Source organism: Dermacentor albipictus, chromosome 8, assembly GCF_038994185.2.
Source record: "Dermacentor albipictus isolate Rhodes 1998 colony chromosome 8, USDA_Dalb.pri_finalv2, whole genome shotgun sequence".
NCBI classification, from domain to species: domain Eukaryota; kingdom Metazoa; phylum Arthropoda; class Arachnida; order Ixodida; family Ixodidae; genus Dermacentor; species Dermacentor albipictus.
The window spans coordinates 126,586,748-126,606,109 of record NC_091828.1 but is presented as its reverse complement, the minus strand read 5'-3'; the positions used below and the strand labels follow the sequence as shown (position 1 = coordinate 126,606,109).

The window sequence follows — 19,362 nt, the reverse complement described above, 5'->3', positions numbered from 1 at the left end:
GTTGTTGTTGTTGTTGTTGTTGTTGTTGTTGTTGTTGTTGTTGTTGTTGTTGTTGTTGTTGTTGTTGTTGTTGTTGTTGTTGTTGTTGTTTATATTCCGAGAGGTCAGATCTGTTTAAAGTGATACCATTACCATGACAGTGTAACAAGTTCTGGCTTTATTTTTACCTGCGTCATTTGCGCAAATTTGTCTCCGTCGTTAACGTTTAATTTGTAGCGACCATCTGTCACTGCGATTTGTCCCTCGCTTCTGTGAAATTCAGTTACCTCACCCGGCCTCCCCGTGGGGGTCGTTGCCCCTGCTCTTTCGTGGGACCTGAGGTGGCTGCGAAACATGGGCGCCCCCACTGCCCCAATTCGGCAAAACCGTTTTACTGTGGAATAAAGCCAGTCTGCTCTTCGTTCTCAACCTGTCAAACCGTGCATCACTTACCTCCGCTACACAAAGCTCCCAACAAATTTTCAACCATCAGTCGGTCTTGGTAATTCAATTGCTTCTAGAGTTGAGATACTACTCCGAACGACTTAGACGACATGCTCTGTCGGTGCCCCGCGTTACGCGACGGCGTCCAAATGGGAGGCTGCCCTAAGTAGCCGCGATCTTGAAGCACAGCTATGGGCTGTCCATCGGCACCATCGCAACGCAACAGAGAGGCTCGGCCTTTCTGTAATCACGTGGGAGCGGCCCGCTACGCGCTGACGAGCGTTCCGAAGGGCCGGAATAAGGTTCTACCGTACCGCACCCCGAGAATATCCGAAAGCTCACTCCGCAGAAAGCGAAATCAGCTACAGAAATGAAGCTACGCTCAAGTTATTTGTTTTCGTTTCTTGTGTTCTTTTTTATATCTTTATGTGAAAACGAGAAGCTGGCGCCAAATAAAGGCGACAAGATCTCTTAAGTGCCCTGTAATAATAATTTATATAAACCGCATTCTGGTTTTAATGTTTACAAAGATATACGCCTTTTCCCGAGTTCATGGTGCGTGTATACTGGCATTTCGCCCCGTTCTTAATGCAGGCTCCGCGACCACCAATCGAGCCCGTGACCTCGAGCCCGGCAGAGCAACGCCACAGCTACTAAGTCACCATGACGAGCAGCACGTAAGGCACCAGAATTCAAAAAAGAGAGTGATTTCATGAACCACTGATCTTCGTCTTCTTCCTCCGTGCAGGGCCTGGGTGGTCTGCGTTCGATCAGCCAAGGCCAGAAAAGGTAAATCGAGTTGGGTCGATACCACCGGCCTTTCACCTCGACAGGCGCACTAACGGTTTTATCGCTTCTGTGCAGCTACTGATTGCGACAAACGCGCGTTCGAACAGCCGCTGCGCTGTGGCCACGGTCTGTTTGCTCGGAGACTCGGTCATAAAGCCGCGACAGAGCGGCAACGGAATTCCTTCGTGTCCTCTACTCTGCGTTTAAGAAGGCGCAGTCCTACGAAGGCGGCGCATTTTGGAACAGCCTAGACAGCATGACAGCACAAAAAGAAAACTAAATGTCAAAGGCACTAAAATCTGTGAACTGACGAGTTTATTGTCAGTAAAAAAATAATACTTTGCTGTTAAATCGCGTGACAAGCACATGCTGCAGTATTGAAGTTTCGCTGCTATATACCTGAGCCGACACGACTGAAGCTTTAAATCATAGTCAGGGTACCTGTCATAACACTTCTTTGTGCTCTCTTGTCGTTTTTCAAACAGCTTAAGCAACACACAAAAATTATTAGAGGACACATAGCTTCGCTAGGCACTTCTACCTGGTTTGACGTAAAACCCTTGCGATTAGGCAACTTTACCGATCGCTTGCGCGAAACTTCTAGAAAGCGGATTAGCATTGTTTTGCGCTGAATGCAACTGGACATAAGCCACCTGGTTGTAGTTAGTGTCGCTTCGTTTCTGTCCCACCTTCAGCGGTATTTCGCAATATCGACCTTGAATCCTTCAGTCCAATTTCACGTACTATATGAAGCAACCGCTGGTGTCAGCTATAATGAGGTCATGGTCCTCATCAACCCTTTCTGACGTGGTAATGATTAGGAATCTGCCAATGACTGTCTCTTGACAATCATTGTAGAGAACAGTATGACTGTAAGCGGAATCTTATATAACGCGATCAGAAGCTATTCGTCATTGAGGAAGAAGAGATTTGTGCACAGCCCTAGCGGTCAGCAACGGCTGACTACTTCAACAGCGCAATAACGCCCAATATAACACGGTGGTCTCGGAGGCCAATGTTCCGCCATTTTATTGGACACACACAAACTCCTCTTGCGTCCAAGCAGCTGTGGTACTCTTTGAAAAGTTTCTTGATTCGAGACCATCGGCTGGCTGACGCCGCCAATACTTCTATATACGCTGCATGCTTTTCGGTTTCGCTATACTGCCATAAATTGAAGCCGGTGTCATAAAGTGCTTCGCTGTGCAAAATAAATGTTGAGACTGTTTTTCTGTCTAATGTTTACCTGAGGACAGTAACCATGCATGAAACTTCTTCAATCTCAGGCTGTTCGCTTAAAAAAGTGACGACCCTGTTTCTTCGTTTAACGTTTTCGGTGATCGAACAGCCTTTTTATTCTTGCTCTCTTCATTACAATGTTACCATAAGCTTTGGTCATTTAGTTGATTTTATTTTGATTCTTTTAGGCCCGACGCGCATAGCGTATGAATGAATTATTCCATGGGGGAATGACGTCTAGTGCAGGAAACGAAACACAATGGCAGCGCAAATAACAAGAACTCAATTCGGTACCAGTAGAAAGGCGCAGTTGAAAGAGACACTTTCAAAAGAGCTGTCACCCTCTTGCGAACAACAGCATAGCTGTGAGCTATAATGAAGCTACGCAGTTGCGACCGCTATTGTCGTTCTTTCATAACGCTGCCAGTACGGACGTGCGCCATAGTGTAAGGTCTACATCATAATTGAAGATTGCTTGCATATCCTTGCGTTTAATGTTAAATTTAGAGCTTTTACGCACCAGGACTACGATTTCTTTATGATGCACGTCGTAGGTTCTACCTTGAAGAATAACTTTGGCCAACTGGAGCTCTTTAACGTGCATCCAAGTCCAAGCGCAAGAGTGTTTTTTTTTTTTGCATTATGCAGCGTCGGAATGAGGCTGCCACGAACAGGATCAAACCTGCGACATCGAAATCTGTATACGCAATGCCATAGCTACTGGGTTACCGCGGCTGATTTGTGCGTTTCTATCCACATAAGTTGCTCCGGGTGAACAACTGCGAACCCACGGGCAGGATCTCTTAAATTAAAATCAAACGGACAACTAAGGACATGTGAAGGCTCTGATAGTCATCATCCGCAAAATATTTTTTTCTGAATTCAATATCGTTTATTAAAACTAAATTAAGGTCAGTGACCGTAAGATTATTTTAATAAATAAAAAGTTGAGGTTTCGGAACCCGTATATGTTCTTAAACGTCAAAATAAGTTTTGGCGTGGTCAATGACCGTAATCTTCTTTCATTAACATGCTACCTGAGAAGATGAGCCTACGTCAAACTCTTCACTATATCATTTATGTTTCATCAGGAAACGATCAAATATTGCGGGCGCACTGGTCACTCACGTTGTCAACGCTAGGGGTATTGTCTGAGCCAATCACAGAAACGGTATATCAACTCGCCTTCATTCCGCAGTTTACACTGACTATAGGGATGAACAATCATTTGCCTCGTAAGCACGCGTGAATCGCCGCAAATCGATTTTTTTCGAGCTATGGCAAAATTCGGATCTCAAAGAGTTTGTTGTATTTAAAAAAAAAAACTTCGAGCTTCAGTGATAGTTGGATTCAGTTTTTTCGGGGGCTCTCGCTTCCTTGACAATTATACATATGGACGTAGGTAGAGCTGAAACAGTGGTGAAGTGCGCACTGGCAGCCCTGAAAATAAGAAAGGGAGCTGGGCGCCCGGGCCTGTCGCTGGAAACACGTGCGAACACAGCACAACGCTTGGAATTATGCGCTAGATGTTGTGTCCGGCATTGAGATTCCTATACCGGACATGCATGCGTAACAATACTCTCGTACACGTATGTGCTTCATTTTCGCATGAGTGCGCGAGAGAATGCATTCCTGAGAAAGCTGAAGCCTGTCATTGGCGCGAAATTCGGGTTACAAAAGTCTCCTGTTGACACGATAAATAAAAAAGGGGCAAGTATGATATAAAATTGAAGCAAGGAGAACTCTAAGGCATCAGGTGCGAAATTGGTCCATGTAAATATTGGTTCTAAATGCGCGCCACAAATGAAAACGGCGACACTTGTTGGCCACGGTTGGGAGTACCTTCGAGCTACGCTTCAGTGATTCTCCGTTATTAGAATGTGATCGGCTCAGAGGCAAGTTGCTGCAGTATAAAGCGCTCTGAATCTCTGTATTGGTTCATTGCAGTGTGCCTGCTTTTCTGAAGCTCGCAAAACACAGCCCCTCTGTATATTCGTGTGGCTCCAGCACGTGACAATCAATACAATTGGTCGCGTGTAGGATGGCGTATTGGTCGCATCGCAACGATGGAAGCTGCCTCTTACCGTAAGGTCCCTCAGGAACTCGTCAAAGGTACCGCATTTTCGATCTGCGATAACTGCCGGCCCCCGCCCCTTTTTTTTCTTACACTTTATTCGCCACTTCGGCGCTTCTCTCCAGAAACGTGCTCCACTGACTGTCTTCTTCCTTTCATTTCGCTTTCGCTCTTTCCATCGCCCTCCTCTGCTGCTTTCGTCTTTTCTCGTGTCCCCTGTTTCCTTTCGACGTAGACGCCAGCGCTTTCGGCACCGCGCGCCACCTCTTCGTTCACTACGAGGCACGGCAACTTCACTGCTGTTCCCTCGTTGACCCGCGCTGTACGTAACGAGCTCCACGAGAACGCGATTGTTGCAGCAGTGGCTGCCTCCGCACCACCCCCCCCCCCCATCCCTTCACACTACGTGTTTCCTCGCACTCACCCCGTTCATGCCTCGTTTGTTCGGTGGCTGCGTCTCGGCGGCAGGAACGCCTATGAGCTCGGAAGCGGTTGCGAGTCACGCAAAGCATCGCCTTCGTGGCCACCACTGCGCATGGAAGCGCATATAGCATTTACGGCTAAAGGTCACGACCTCAGGTGGCGTCGGGCTATGCGCATTAGGCGACCACCAGGAGAGCGTCGAAAATCGCTCCACTCTGGCGTAATAAAACTGGAAGAATAGTGACTGAGTGAATGAAGTTACTGAATTCAAAGGTCGAAGGCTCTACATCTTGCCGAACTAATCTGGTACAGTCGAGCGCGATTTGAAGGTTATCGCGCGAGCGTCGACCGGGAACGCGAACAGCGCCATGGCCCAGAATTCTCTGCCGAGGCGAGGGAGGTATCAGGCCTGCTTCCCTCACTCTTTTTGCTGTTCCTTCAGCAGCCGTCACTCCCTTCTGGGCTATCAGTTTCTTTTTTTTTTTTTTTTTGGTTCTGCGAACAGGCAGTGATCGCAGTGCGCACGACGTATTCTTCGGTATTATCTGAAATTGGACGTTACGAAGCTGTATCTAGCCTATGTAACGTCATTGCTGCTGAGCCAGGAAGAATGGGTGACCAAGAACATTAGCTTAAGCCCGCGAAGATACGAGGTAACCAAGTCCGCACTTTATCGCAACAAATGGAAAGCGTAGAATAGAGAGAAAGGGCGGCGAGTTTGTCGGGGGGTGATGGTTGTTGTATGTAACAGCGAACGAGGGAGAGAAGAGTGCGAAATCATGATTTTTCCTGTTCCGAAACCGGCCGCCAGGTGCCTGGAGTGCTGGGCTGGTTGACGCTCGCGCGATAACCTTCAAATCGCGCTCGACTGTACAGTGGAGCGAGCGCTACTTAGCTGCTTTGAGCGATAGAAAGCTGGGCGTACCGGCAAATATTTATCATTCTAAAACGAAAGAGCAAGAAAACGCTGAGTCAAGAAGCACGGTAACCGCCTCGGAGGCAGAGTCAACCCCCGGAAGGGGAGTGCTAGTTTCGGTTTCAAGGAATATGCGCGCTCCTAGCGTTTACCGGTCATCCTAAGATCTGATGTAAAGAAGTCAAGTAGACGTGGATCTTCACAGCCCTTGTCATTCGCACGTTTTTTTTAGAAATAAAGAAATCAAGTAAACGGCCAACAACTTTTTTTTCTGTTTAGGTCTATTTTTTTTCTCTCTTCTAATGAATTGTAAATCGGGCGGAACGCAGGAAGTGCTTGACTTCGTTCGACCGTCGAATTTTCCTCCGCTCATCCTTGCCACTCGCTCAGCGACATCGCAAGTCGGATGGCGCTCGGTCATCTGCTTCGGTCGCCGTGCCAAGTACGAAGATGGGAAAGATAAGACAGAGAAGCTTGATCAGGCGTGCAAGGAACGGAAGACGCAGGAAACTAGGTCAGTCAAGCATTAGACGAAGATGGCTAAATCAGGCCATCGCATGTCTGGTGCGGCTCAGCGGTGTTCTGACACGGGGATTTCCACTTCTGCGAAGTTTTTCAACTTTCCCTAATTACAGCAGGTAAGTACATGTATTTCGCTCTATATTCTGAGCAGGTATTTATTTTGCGTGAGTAAACCAGTTATGTTCACGCCTGAGTGGACTGACGTAAGAGCAGTGTCGCTCGACTCATTCGTCATGACGGAAGCCCACCTGCTGCCGGTGAAATGCTTGTAATGAAGGGCTTCAGTGCGTGTTTGTTGGGATATACGTTTTGTTCACTCTTTGTCAACATCTACAGCCAAGGCATCTAGATAAAATGATAGCAATACTATGCTAGTTCCCGTTCGTACAGATGCATGTGCCCAATTTAAAATTCTGTGGGCCTTATAATAATGTCACTGAAATACGTGTATTCCACTGAACCTTCAATAAGGCACAATATATGTGCGCCGTTGTAACAGACGTAGGGTCAAGTTCCATGGGACCAGCTCGCGATGGTTAATAATTTTCGCATTGGTTTGGATTTTCCGGAATCTAAGTTCGCTTATTAAGGCGAAAGCCTTCAGTGGCTCAAACCCCCGATGGTCTGGAGAACGCGGTGTGTGGCACAGAAAGTCATTTGAACTCGCGTCGCGCGGACACGTGTTCGTGCCACTGCTCGGACGTTCGTCGTTGTCTTCCACAGCTGGCTTCGATGCCGCTCATCATGCCAAAAAAGCGAAGTTAACTAATATAGCGTTAATTAAGGCACTGTAAACCACGACCTTGGTGGGAGTCGCATCCTGGACCTTTCATATTAATTAGGGCATAGTTAATTAAAACACAGTTAATTAAGGTAGCATCAAATAAGGCACTCGAACACACAACCTTTGATGGGAGAAAACAAGTAATAAGAAGTAACAACGCATTTGAATGAGAATGTCAAGTAATCTAATGAATGTCTCTTGAGCGTGCAGGCTTTCGCCTTTACCATCTTTGGCGTATGCTAAAGTGACAGTCAATTTTATTGTACAAATTTCTCTTGTGAATTAAAATTAATTCTGCAGATTGACACTTTGGCACTGCGTGGAGGTCAGTTTTGCTTCTAGTACGAAATGTGTGAATAAAACCAAAAAAAATGAAATTTTACTTGTGTTGAGTTTTGGCTGACTGAGAAATTGTCCAGCTTAAGTTGATCTACTCATAACACACGAATAAAATTAATGAATCATGGCGCCAGGAAGTTTTCTTTCTGCTAGCCCACACTATATATGTGGAATAGTTGAACTTTAGCCCTAATACTAACGACAGATTAGGAATTTTTCAAAGTGACTAGTTTCATGAAATGGCTAAATGCAACACTTTAACAGCGAATATTGGTAATTAGGAACGGTTTGCTACGTATGTATTTCTTATTATAATGGCTTGGCGCTGGTTTGTACAAGAGATGTCCCCGCGCTGTAAAATTGAATAGACACTTACAAGGCAAATAAGGCAGAAAGAAAATTTAACGCTGAAACTCGTGTGGGAGTTCAGTAAGTATGAGTAAGCCTTGTTCCACTTGCTTGTCTCCACGTAGCCCGGGGTCATTATCAACGTTATGGAACTCGATCCGGTCAGTACAAATGACAGCGCTACGGTGACACGAGCTGCTGCGGATGGCGGCACTTGGTACATTGATGACGCAAGCAAAGTACCGCAAATGGCGAAGCCAGGTGCGCTGATGACGTTCCGATCATTATGAGCCGTTATCGCTCTTTAGCACGTTATCCATCCGTGGTCGAACCATTATGAACCATGATCAACTGTACTTCGGCGGCGGCTGCTTGTGGCACGTATATATATACGGCAGTAAAACACGTTGTGGGGCTAGTTGGTGCATAGATTTCAAAAAATGAAGCGCCAACGGTAACGGCACACAAAGACAGGACAAGGCGTTTCGCGCCTTGTCCTGTCTTTTGTTCCTTCTTAGTGTGCCGTTACCGTTGGCGCTTCATTTTTTGAAAGATATATACGGCCGCGCGGAACATATCATGAAAGCGATCTGCGATGCGAACTGAGTGCCGACTGCTGATAGCTTCGCGCGCTGTGTTCTCGCCGTTTCGAGTTGAAGAGCGACGCACGGGCCCATATCTTGAAAGCGATCTGCCGAAGGCGCAGGGTGCGGCGTGTGCTGACAGCTTCGTGAGCGCTGTGTTCTGCCCGCTTTGCTCGCGTTGAAGCGACAGGCCAACAAAGGTAGAGTCGCTAACTGCTGCGGGTTCTATCTTAAAAACAATAGCCTTACATGACGGAGAGCAGGGCCTTCGCCCTCCGACTGTTTGCTTATTGATGCATATTTTGTTTTGTTGTTAGCACTGTTAGCCTAGGAGACTACTGCCTGGGCTGTTATAACACAGATTGCGGGCGATCTATGGGCACAAGGTGATCATTGTTCTGCCACTTATGGTCATCTATCATTATGAATGCCTATACTCGTAAAAGGAAGCTATCACTAATATCACATAAAAATTTATACAACTTGACTAATATTTGTTCAAAATACCATCATATACGGAACCACTTGCGGATGTTTCTGCTTATCTTGGTAGTCCTCCTTGCCAGAAAACTCAGTCCATCGCTCGAAAGAGAAGTGGGTGAAGTGTTTCTTTCCTGCATCCTGACATTGACCAGCTGTGTCTTAACATCGGTTCCTCTTTCGTAACATTTCGCTCCAAAAGTGCAATTTAGTTGGGATAATGCAAATTCTAATGCGGCTCACCTGTGCCCATAAGCTAATTGAGTGTTTGGGTTCGTATGTAAGAAATTAACCTCTGTCGCAAACTTTAGTTACACTTTGTTCTACCTACATGCTCGATAGTTGCAACGTTAAGAGACATGAAAACGGCATAATTGATTAGGACGTGATGGCAAAAATGGCGGCATCTCTTCACTGAATTGAGCTGAATTGAGTTGATTTTATGTTCACTCCGTTGGTAGATACCAGTATGTACATAACAGGCAAAGGATAGTTGGATAAAGAGAGAGAGAGAGAGAGAGAGAGATAATGCAGAGAAAGGCAGGGAGGTTAACCAGAGGTAGTTCCGGTTGGCTACCCTGCGCAGGGGGACGGGTTAAAGGGGATAAAAAGAGAAACATAGCGGAAGAGGAAGATAGAAAGAAAGAGAGACAAGCACGAACAAAGCGCGTACAGTAAAGAGCGGTAGGGGGCGGCATTCTTAGAGTCTGTCGTGAAGCCCCGTAGACCGCAGGAACCTTAATAACGCGAGTAAGGCCTTCAACGCGGATGTTTTGTCGGAGCATTGACCTAAAGCTTTTAGTTCTGATAGTGGACGATTGTCCAACTGGTCCAGTACTCTGCACATCACTTGTCTCTGAGCACTATAACGCGGGCAGACACAGATAATATGTGCGAGCGTCTCGTCGATGTTGCATGTGTCACACGTGGGGCTGTTGGCCATTCCAATGAGGAAAGCATATGAGTTAGTAAAGGCAACGCCTAGCCACAGACGGTAGAGCATGGTCTGTTCACGTCGTGGTAACCCAGGCGGGAGGTGTATCCGTATGTCCGGAGACAACGAACGCAACCTACACATGGTGAAAACATTTGAGTCCCACAGGAGCAAAGTACAGTCACGGGACATAAATTGCAGCCCAGCCGCGGCGTCTGTTCGCGAAAGCGGAATGAAGACTCGTTGACCACTTTCATGCGCAGATCGGGCGGCTTCGTCGGCGTGGTCATTCCCGCTGATGTTACAATGTCCTGGAAGCCACTGAAAGATTATGTTATGTCCCTTGTCATGGCTTTGATGATATATGTGCCGAATTTCTAAGGCCAGTTGTTCACTGGGTCCGTGGCGCATTGGGCTTCCTATACACTGAAGGGCTGCCTTGGAGTCACTAAAGACTGTCCATTGTTGCGGTGGCTTCTGCTTAATGAAATCAAGTGCAGCACGAATCGCCGCGAGTTCTGCACCCGTCGACGTGGTCACACATGAAGTTCTTACTTTGATTTCCTCAGATGTTGCAGGGATGACGACTGCAGCAGCAGAGCTGTTCAGTTTTACTGAACCATCTGTGTACACATGTTGCCGGAATCTGTGCACGTTGTGAATGTGCTCCAAGGTTGCTTGTTTCAAAGCTTGCAGTGGCGCTCCAGCTTTCTTTCTGATTCCTGGAATTGTCAGTTGCACTTGCGGCCGGTGCAGACACCACAATGGATCTGATAATCGTGTAGCGGGCGTAAATTCTGATGGCAAGTAGGACTGATGTCTTACAAAAGTTTTGACAAAAGTTGAAAGTGGCCTCTTTGCTGGCAAGCAAGCAAGATGGTGGGAGGGAATCCGAGTCAGGTGTCGGATGTGTGCTCTCAGGACATCTGTATCCATGTAAACGGTCAAAGGAGCGTCTCTGGCTATGGCCACTGTCGCAATCGATGACGTAGTTTTGGGGAGACCGAGACAAGTCCTGAGGGCTTGGGCTTGCACGCTTTGGAGCTTGCGGATATTCGTAGTGCAGGTATTTCCTAGTACAGGTAAGCTGTACCGCAGGAAGCCCAAGAACAGTGCTTTATATAGTTGCAACATTGACGGTACTGTTGCGCCCCATGACTTACCGCCGAGAAACGCAAGAAGGTCCACAATGGCGGCCAAACGCTTTTTCATGTACGAGATGTGAGGGTGGATAAAAGATTCACTACGCGATTTCGACTAGCCCAACTGCACCATGCAATAAAGGCGGCAGCAGGCAATGATACAGCATTGTTCACGTTATTCACAACGCCAGACTTCAAAATATGAAAAAGGACTTTGTAGAATCTAAAACAGTAGACTAAACATTGAACGCGATATTTGTAACACACCACTGTTTGACAAACCATGTACATTTTCAGCCGTGAGTTTCAACCTGTAAGGTATGTTTAGGTGAGAGTAGCGCAGCACCTGAAACCCGTAATTTCTAGGTGACTGCAAAGTCAATCAGTATTATGTGTGCCTTGTTAAACAATAGGTTGGGTTACATTACAAAATGGCTTAACTCCTGATGTGTCTGACGTTTCGAATCACTTCAGATCTTCAGCCCGTTAAAAGCCGGTGCAATTGCCAGCCTTTAGAGTATCACGCAACCGAAGCTAAACATGGAGAATTGGAGTTGTGTAGGACATGCATTCTGTAGATCAGGCAAACACTGGCCTATTAGAGTAACAGAATACTTACCATGAAAAGAGGAAAAGACAGTTGAGGGCGATCAGTGAACTGTTGGAGTCGTATGACATTAGGAAATTTTCAGGCAGAAGTAGGTTCGAATCAGCTGATGCTGAGCAATTGACGATACCTTCGTGTTCGAACTCCACGAAAACCATACTAGCGCTAACTTTCTTATTCTAACGCATTAACTTCCTGCTACTGAGGAACCAAATGCATAGTAACCGATTTGTTTTTGATGCGAAGCCTTCTTTGCGAACTTCGGGCACTGTCTGTCTATCCGTCCTTACTCCTACGACGACGAGGCTGACGGGCGCCTACCAACTTGAGGTGATGGTTGCATATACGTGCTCGTGTTCGCAAATTGCCGAACGTGGTCGCGGCATCTTCGTAATTCGAGCTCCGTCGTCCGACTCTCGCCTCCGATTCTCGCGTACTGCCTGCGCCAAGCCAGCTGGCGCGCCTAAGAAGATCCAAGTATGTCGACTGCGAAACACCGAGTAGTGGTTGCCTCCGCACTAACAGCGATACTAAAGAAAGTTTCTGACCCCCTGCGCACTATAGGAAATGATGTTGAATGTGCAAGTTGGCAAGCTAGGAAGAGTTTTAAAAAAGTCCAGACTAGTGCTTGTGCTTTACCTTGCTTTCTTTATCATCTTCTCTGCCCATTTTTGTCTTTCCTTAGCCTTCATTCAGTAGAGGGTAACCAAACGCAGGTTTCTAATCTGGGGAACCTCCTTATGCCTTTCCCATCTCATTTCTCAATGTACCCTACACCTTTAGTTGAATTATATTCATGACGCTATAGTGAGACTTTTCTTTAACGGAAGTTTTTCCTGCTTCTGCCCCGTGTTCTGGCGTGCGTCGTCGTTTCCTCGCCGGAGACATTAGCGGATATATATACAGACAACTAGGGTCACTGAGTATGTGCTGCCTCATGTCCTGTCCAGTCCCGAACAGCCAATTTCCCTACAGAGCATGCACAACTGGGCATCTGTCATTCGGTGTGTGCCTATTATTGACCAGTCCCTCAGAATGGACTTGTCACTGCGGTACATTGGGTACCAAGCCGTATGTGCATTTAGGCTGCGAGAGCTTCGATCCCTCCATGGTGCCTCGCTCAGCCGAAAATCAACCTCGCAATACCTGGTATCTCGAAAAAAGCTGATCTGTCATCACCAGCCCTTAGACAGCTCACGCTACTATATTTGTACGAGAACTACCGTGACTCTACGCATATTTACACTGATGGATCTGTCCTTGCAAGCAGCTCCGCGGCGGCAATCGTCATACCAGCGAAAGCTACAACAATCAAATTTAAGACGACCCACGCGACAACATCGACAGCAGCAGAGCTCGCAGCGCTCTTTACTGCTCTTCATCACATTGGTGATGAACCGCCACACAAATGGACAGTATTCTGTGACTCGAAGGCGGTACTGCAGTCTCTACTGTCACCTTTACGACGCGGACCGCACGAGCAACTAATATTCCATATTACAGAGACATTACACCATATAAGTGATGCAGGCCACAACATAACCTTTCAGTGGCTTCCAAGTCACTGCGGGATTGTCGGCAATGAACGGGCGGATCACGCTGCCCGCTCAGCCCATACTGAGGAGCGCCACGTCCCCATTCCTCTTTATAGAACTGACGCTGCACGGAAGCTCCGCCTACTTGCTCGGCAGTGCACCGCGTCGCAATGGAATGAGCCACATTTAAGAAATCCGCGACTGCACTCACTTGATCCAACATTAAGTCTTCGAGCGCCATCACAGCTTCGCCGTAGAGACGCCACGCTTTTATATCGACTTTGGTTGGGCGTTGCCTTTACTAAAGCCTATGCCTTCCGCATAGGGATGACCGACACCCCAACCTGTGACCACTGCGGCCATGAAGAATCAATTGGCCATATTTTGTGCACCTGCCCGCAGTACAGTCCTCAGAGGGCATGCCTCAGCCAGGAACTAGACCAACTGGACGACCAACCGCTATCCGAAAAAAGAATTCTGCAACATCGAACGGACCTACCGTCACAGAAGAAGGCCGTGCAAGCGCTTTTGCGCTTCTTGCGATCTACCGGCCTGTGTGAACGACTTTAACTGGAACGCCTTTTGTGTGTGTGTCTCCATGTGTGCGCGTTCGTTTTTTTTTGCGTTTCCCTCTCTGTCATCTTTCTAACCCCTATCCCCCATCCCCAGTGTAGGGTAGCAAACCGGAGACTCATATCTGGTTAACCTCCCTGCCTTTCCTCTTCATTCTCTCTCTCTCTCTCTAGGTATTGTATGTGTTGCACTTCTCTCTGTATACATGACTCGTCAACGTTCTTCCTTCGACAAGCATTATGCATCGTATTTGAACCCGTGACGCATACAGCTAACAGCTACAGGCGACGTCACTGTGCCAGCGTCATTTGCTACTGTAACTTTCCCTCTAAATACGCTGCCTTCCCGGTGAGCGTTTTATCCTATTTGTCACCGTTTAATCCAACATTACAGTAGCAATTCACCGACCACACCATGTCATACAGCTGCGCCATCTTCACGTTTTAGGCAAGCTACGCACTTCTTTGTTACAAGCGGTGCTGCGCAGTTGTCCCAGCTACGAAACGACAGGGACAACAGTGTGCACCGGGACGGGTTTTCAAAGCCTGGTTTTAGAAAAAAACGGAGGCCTCGAACTTGCTGGCAAAGATCCCAATTTGGCTTCCTGCATTCGCGCATCACTGGCTTCAACTAACTGTAGAGTGAGCCGATCCGTAAGCGCGTTTATCGAATGCGATCTCTGCTTAGTTGCCTATTCAGTGCGACACGCTAATTTACTGGTTGTTTACATCTGTGTGTCGGGCGTATATGAGTCATTGCGCCCATTCAACCGAGCCTTCTGGCTGCAGTCGGTTCAGTAAACGTGCACGTGTTTTGCGTGTGATGTTTTCATGCTTTCACGCACGATAATAGAACGTAATTATTTACGCACTCCCCTTTGTTCCATGCCACTATATGTTCTATGAATTCCGTCAAGTTCAATGAGGCAAGCAATCAGTTATCTGTTCCTAACCATATTGTAGAGATCGCGTGGGAAAATGTATTTGTTAAAGAAGAGGTTCCAGAAAGTGAAATAACTTTTTCGCGTCTCTGGCACCGTAGCCCCAACCTCCGGCTCCGGCGGCTCAAAATATCAGACCTCGATTATAAAGCTGCACCACTTCCATGCCGGCTGCAAATAATTGCGCGTTTATGCGTCCTTTCTACAAAGGAAGATTCGCTTTTATTGTGGCGTTCACCATCCCAAAGCTGTGCAATAGGTTATTATGGACTTCATTGTGGAAAGATCCCGAATAATATTGACCCCTTCGAGTTCTCTAACGTGTCCTCGAAGCGCGGCGTACTAGCTCTGATTGCGATGTAGCCGTGGTGGCCAGGAATCGAGCCCGCCACCTTTTCCTCCGCAGCACAAATGACATAAGCACTGAGCCTCTGCGACAGGTAAAGGAACTGCTTTGTAAGTTTTTATTTTTTCGTATAACTTGCGATCAGTTTTTGTAGAAGAAGTACGTGTTGACTCTAAAAAAGAAGGAAACTGAGAAAAAACTGCGACTAAAAAGCCCAGTAACAAAACAAAAACACTTTAATCTACACGGTGGCCAGACTAGCGTAGAAGGTGATAAGCTGGACTTCAAGCACACAAGGATACAATAGCGGCACAAAGTACATATAAAACCCATTCAAACATCACCATAAGCCGAACCCGCCACTATGATATGTTAGCCACTGCACTGTCAGTGGCACCACGACACCCTTCCTCCCCTTTCAAACGTTCCCGCGGTCGGCAGCTGTACTAATGCGAACACTACATGATGAGCTGTAGCGGGAGGCGAGTATCAACACTGCAACTATTCCTACAACGTTTTCTTCGAATTCGTTCCACAGTTTATATACACGCATGTACATAAACCGACGATCACCAGTGTGTGAGTCACAGTTAGTTGGTACGCACTAGCAAATTATTTCTACAGAGATCCGCAATGTGCAGAAATGAAAGCAAAACATCGCATGATGCTCGTATTATAACCAGGCAACTTAAACGTGAAACGATAAAGCGAAGGAAGAAGTATAGCGGTTTTTCTCGCCAATATAAGCTGTGTAAACAAAATTAAAAACACACTCGAGTAAAATTTTCGTTTGCCTAAAAGGTAAAGAAAACATGAAATATCTGAAGAAAAAAAGAATGAAAAATATATATATATTTGTATGATTCTGTTGTGCATGCTTCACTGCAGAAAGACAGTTATTGCGGAGAAGCATACTTTTTTTGTTCTGGCATGATTTTGCAGGGTTTTATTGTCTCGTACAGATCTAGAACATCCCAAATCATCTAAATATGGATGACAAGCAATACATAGTAATGAGCACCGGCTAGCGGCAACATGTCTACGGAGCAGTAATATACGCTTTCACATTATCCATATTTTAGGGATTCCATTATGGAAATATTTTTCGAATGTCACGGAGCTATTCCTACCAATTTCTCGTTCACTCTGAACCTGAACCGCCCATACGAGTTGCAAGCATCAAAATATGGCGCTGGTAGTGCTGCGACCTTTCTTAGTGAACGTGGCTCCCAGCAAAAAGCCTTCAATTTCATTTTTGTGATCACTCAGTTCTCTTCATTTTCTTCATTCCGTTTTACTTCATTTCTTTTTGGCTTATGTGCCTTACCCGGCCATCTATGAAAATAAAACTGGAGTAACTGCAAAGCTGGTGAGAAATTTCTCCAATCTACAGAGTGAATCTGTATTGCAGCACTCGACAAGCACTGTTACTCTACACATCAACGAGCTTGTCAATGTACATTTCTATTTGTTTTGTTTTTTTGCCCTTCTGATTAGCAGAATATAAAGCAACAAGGGCAAAAGGAAAAAGGGGGAGGGTCAGCGGTGAGGAGATAAACGTGCATTGCCCTCTGAACTTTGTGATGTTTTGCGACACAAGTTCGTAACAAGAGATGACGAAGAGAACGTAACCAAAGTTTAATAGCAACGGAACGAAGCAACTGAATCGTGACAGTATAACCATACCCGGGAAATAAGGTGGTTATTTTGAAGTTTGCTCTCTCCGTGATCACGTGGTAAAGTACGCATTTAGATGTAGTAAGCCGTACAGTAGTACGGAAAAATATAGAAGTTTACAGAACAGAGGGTCGCATGAACTTTTACGTGACACTAGCACGCTAACGTCTTGTCAACTTCACTGCTTTTCCGTACTTTCTAGGCCTCGCCTGTGCAATAATATCACGCCATCTATCACGACAATTTACATTTAGAACGGGGCTTTTTTGCCTCTTTCCCAGTGCTTGGCTTTCGTCATCGTTTCCATGCCTGCTCTATTTGGGGATATAAATATAAACAGATTGGATCAGGAGGTATTGCTGCTCTTTGTCGAGTAGACAATTTTGGTAACTGATGCGATGTGCCCGAATAGACAACTTGCCGCTGTCTGCTGTCTGTCCAAGTAGACAGTTTGGGTCAATGAATATGTGCCACTGGGTATGTGCCCATTCGTGGCCAGTTCCCGGAATGGGCATGCGCAGCTGGCACACACAGAGGTATGAAGCCTTAACTGTGTTCACACATGTGTCGTGCTCATCCATCCATACACTTCTCATCAACATTCCTCCCGAGACAAGCATCATACATCGCCTTAGTCCTCCTGACGTAGACAGCTTCGCATTCTAGCACGCACGATCTCCTTAGCAGAGTTGGGATACCGCCCATACAAGGCGCACAGGACTACACATACTAAACCCGCACTTCAACTCAGACCTACAGCCGGTCTGCACCGACGTGAACCGTTTCTTCTGTGTCGGTTGTGGCTTGGAGTTGCCTTCACGAATGCCTACTCAGCACTAATTGGAATGGCTGATAGTCCTGCATGTGATGTTTGCGGATGCGAGAAGAACATTGACCACTTATTGTGCCATTGTCCTCAATTTCAAGCACGAAGACAATCTTTGTCCAACACATTGAGGAAATTAGATGATCGTCCTCGGAGTGAACAGACAGTACTAGAACACCGTCCCCACCAATCATCGGCTCAGAAGGCAGTGAAGGCACTTTTGTGCTTTCTCAGAACGTCTGGTTTGTGCGAGCGGCTTCAACTCAAGTACTGTCCGTACACGTATCTACACCTTCTCTCTCCCTTCTCTCTCTTCCCCTTCTCCCTTCCCCCAGCGCAGGGTAACCAACCAGATTCTTCACTGAGTCACATCCCTGCCTTCCTATGTTCCTCTCTCTCACTCTCTCTCTTTCCCTCTCTCTCCTGGCGCAGGCAGCTAACAGCCGCAGGCGATGATGACGTGCTCGAGTCATCCCACACTCCTGCTACCTCGCTAACTCTAGCATCACTCACGTTCCGACATTCATTTGGTATTTCAAAATTTTGCGATAAACCTGTCAACGACGTAAATCATTGTGCTCTTTCGATCAGTGATCTAAGCAGAGTTAGTGTTTTAAAAAAAAGAAGACATCGATACACCTCAAGCCAGAGTCAGTGATAGCAACTTTATTGTCCCCTTATCCTATTAATTGGTCTCCGACCATCATAGCCACAAGGTAATAGCGCGAAAAAGCAAGTCGCTTAACGAGTATGTCTATATGAATGAATCTGTACCAACGTGATCGTGTCAAGAAAATGGCAAATTTTGAATTTTTCACAAAGAACGTGAAAAATTTGCCATTGTCAGATAAAGTGTTAAAGTTAGCTCTAAGCGGAGTCTGTAATTTTCGAAACCCTGGAAGCTTGCTGCAAAAAACGGTGCTTTCCTTCTAAATTAGTTGTCTCAGCAGTCGAACTATCTCCAATGTTCGCATGCATCTCATAACGTGTATGTGGCCTAAAAAACAGTATTGTTCCAGTATGATATGCACTTAGACTTAACCGTTTTTCTTCGGGACATATCAAGTTTTTTAGTTATTTACAAAAAAAAGGGGGCCCTCCTTCTTAGCTCGCGACCCCTCGACGCGCTGGTTGTTGGTGTTCCTAATTCCTGGAATTGATACTTATCAACGTATTAAAAGCGAATTATAACAGAAAGCAATAAATAAATAACTTAAAACACAGCAGCAAACTTGAGATATGAAGTGGCAGAGATTTCAGGAGTGAGAAGTTTTATCAGAACGGAATGCACGTTACGAACCTCGCTCCGAATGTAAGCAGTAGAAAAGAATTAGATGCAGTATGCTTGATAATCTAAATCAATTTCCTTCAGTATATTTTTTAAATTGTTCCTATAACAAGTGCGCTGCGTTTGCAAAGTAACAAGGTAGTAACTTCATACTCTATGTGTTGACGCGCGCAACTGTTGTCCTTGGCCAGGGTGCTGTTCTGTTGAAAAGCACGGAAGATGGAGTGCGCACTTAAATGTGTATGTAATCAACTGTGTCAAGGTCTTCTGATGTCTTCTCTCTCTCACTCTCTCTTTCTTTCATTCTCTTATAGTTATTTATTATTCTCTTAGCAAATAGTTCATCTGCTTACATATCACACACATACGTACGTTAGCGCCCGGTCTGCAAAGCAGTACTTCCTCTGTCTCTCACTTGAAATGTCGTCCTATCTAAGCGTAATGCTTAGTGGTAAAGACATCTTGCTGTACTTCGCATCCCAGTGGTTGTTGATTGCTTAGCCGTCTCGGATAAGCCTAACTATTTTGATATGGCGCGTTAATGATGGTTGTGCAACCCGACAGGATTGCAAA

General features: G+C 46.2%; 1 protein-coding gene and 1 long non-coding RNA gene across 3 annotated transcripts in view; both read left to right on the top strand.

The window, feature by feature from the left end:
- Window positions 1-1,015: 1,015 nt before the first annotated feature.
- Window positions 1,016-1,423, top strand: LOC135921885 (uncharacterized). Its single transcript, XR_011508145.1, has 3 exons — window positions 1,016-1,100; window positions 1,172-1,212; window positions 1,288-1,423. It is a non-coding gene; the product is annotated as an uncharacterized lncRNA (long non-coding RNA).
- Window positions 1,424-6,282: 4,859 nt separating this feature from the next.
- The window catches only part of LOC135921873 (uncharacterized), a 221,653-nt gene continuing 208,573 nt past the window's right edge, over window positions 6,283-19,362 (top strand). Inside the window, exon 1 of one of the 2 annotated variants that reach the window (XM_070524420.1) lies at window positions 6,283-6,502. The gene's annotated coding sequence lies outside the window, so the exon portion shown is untranslated. The remainder of the gene's footprint in view (window positions 6,503-19,362) is intronic. The other variant, XR_011508144.1, reaches the window with a different exon arrangement.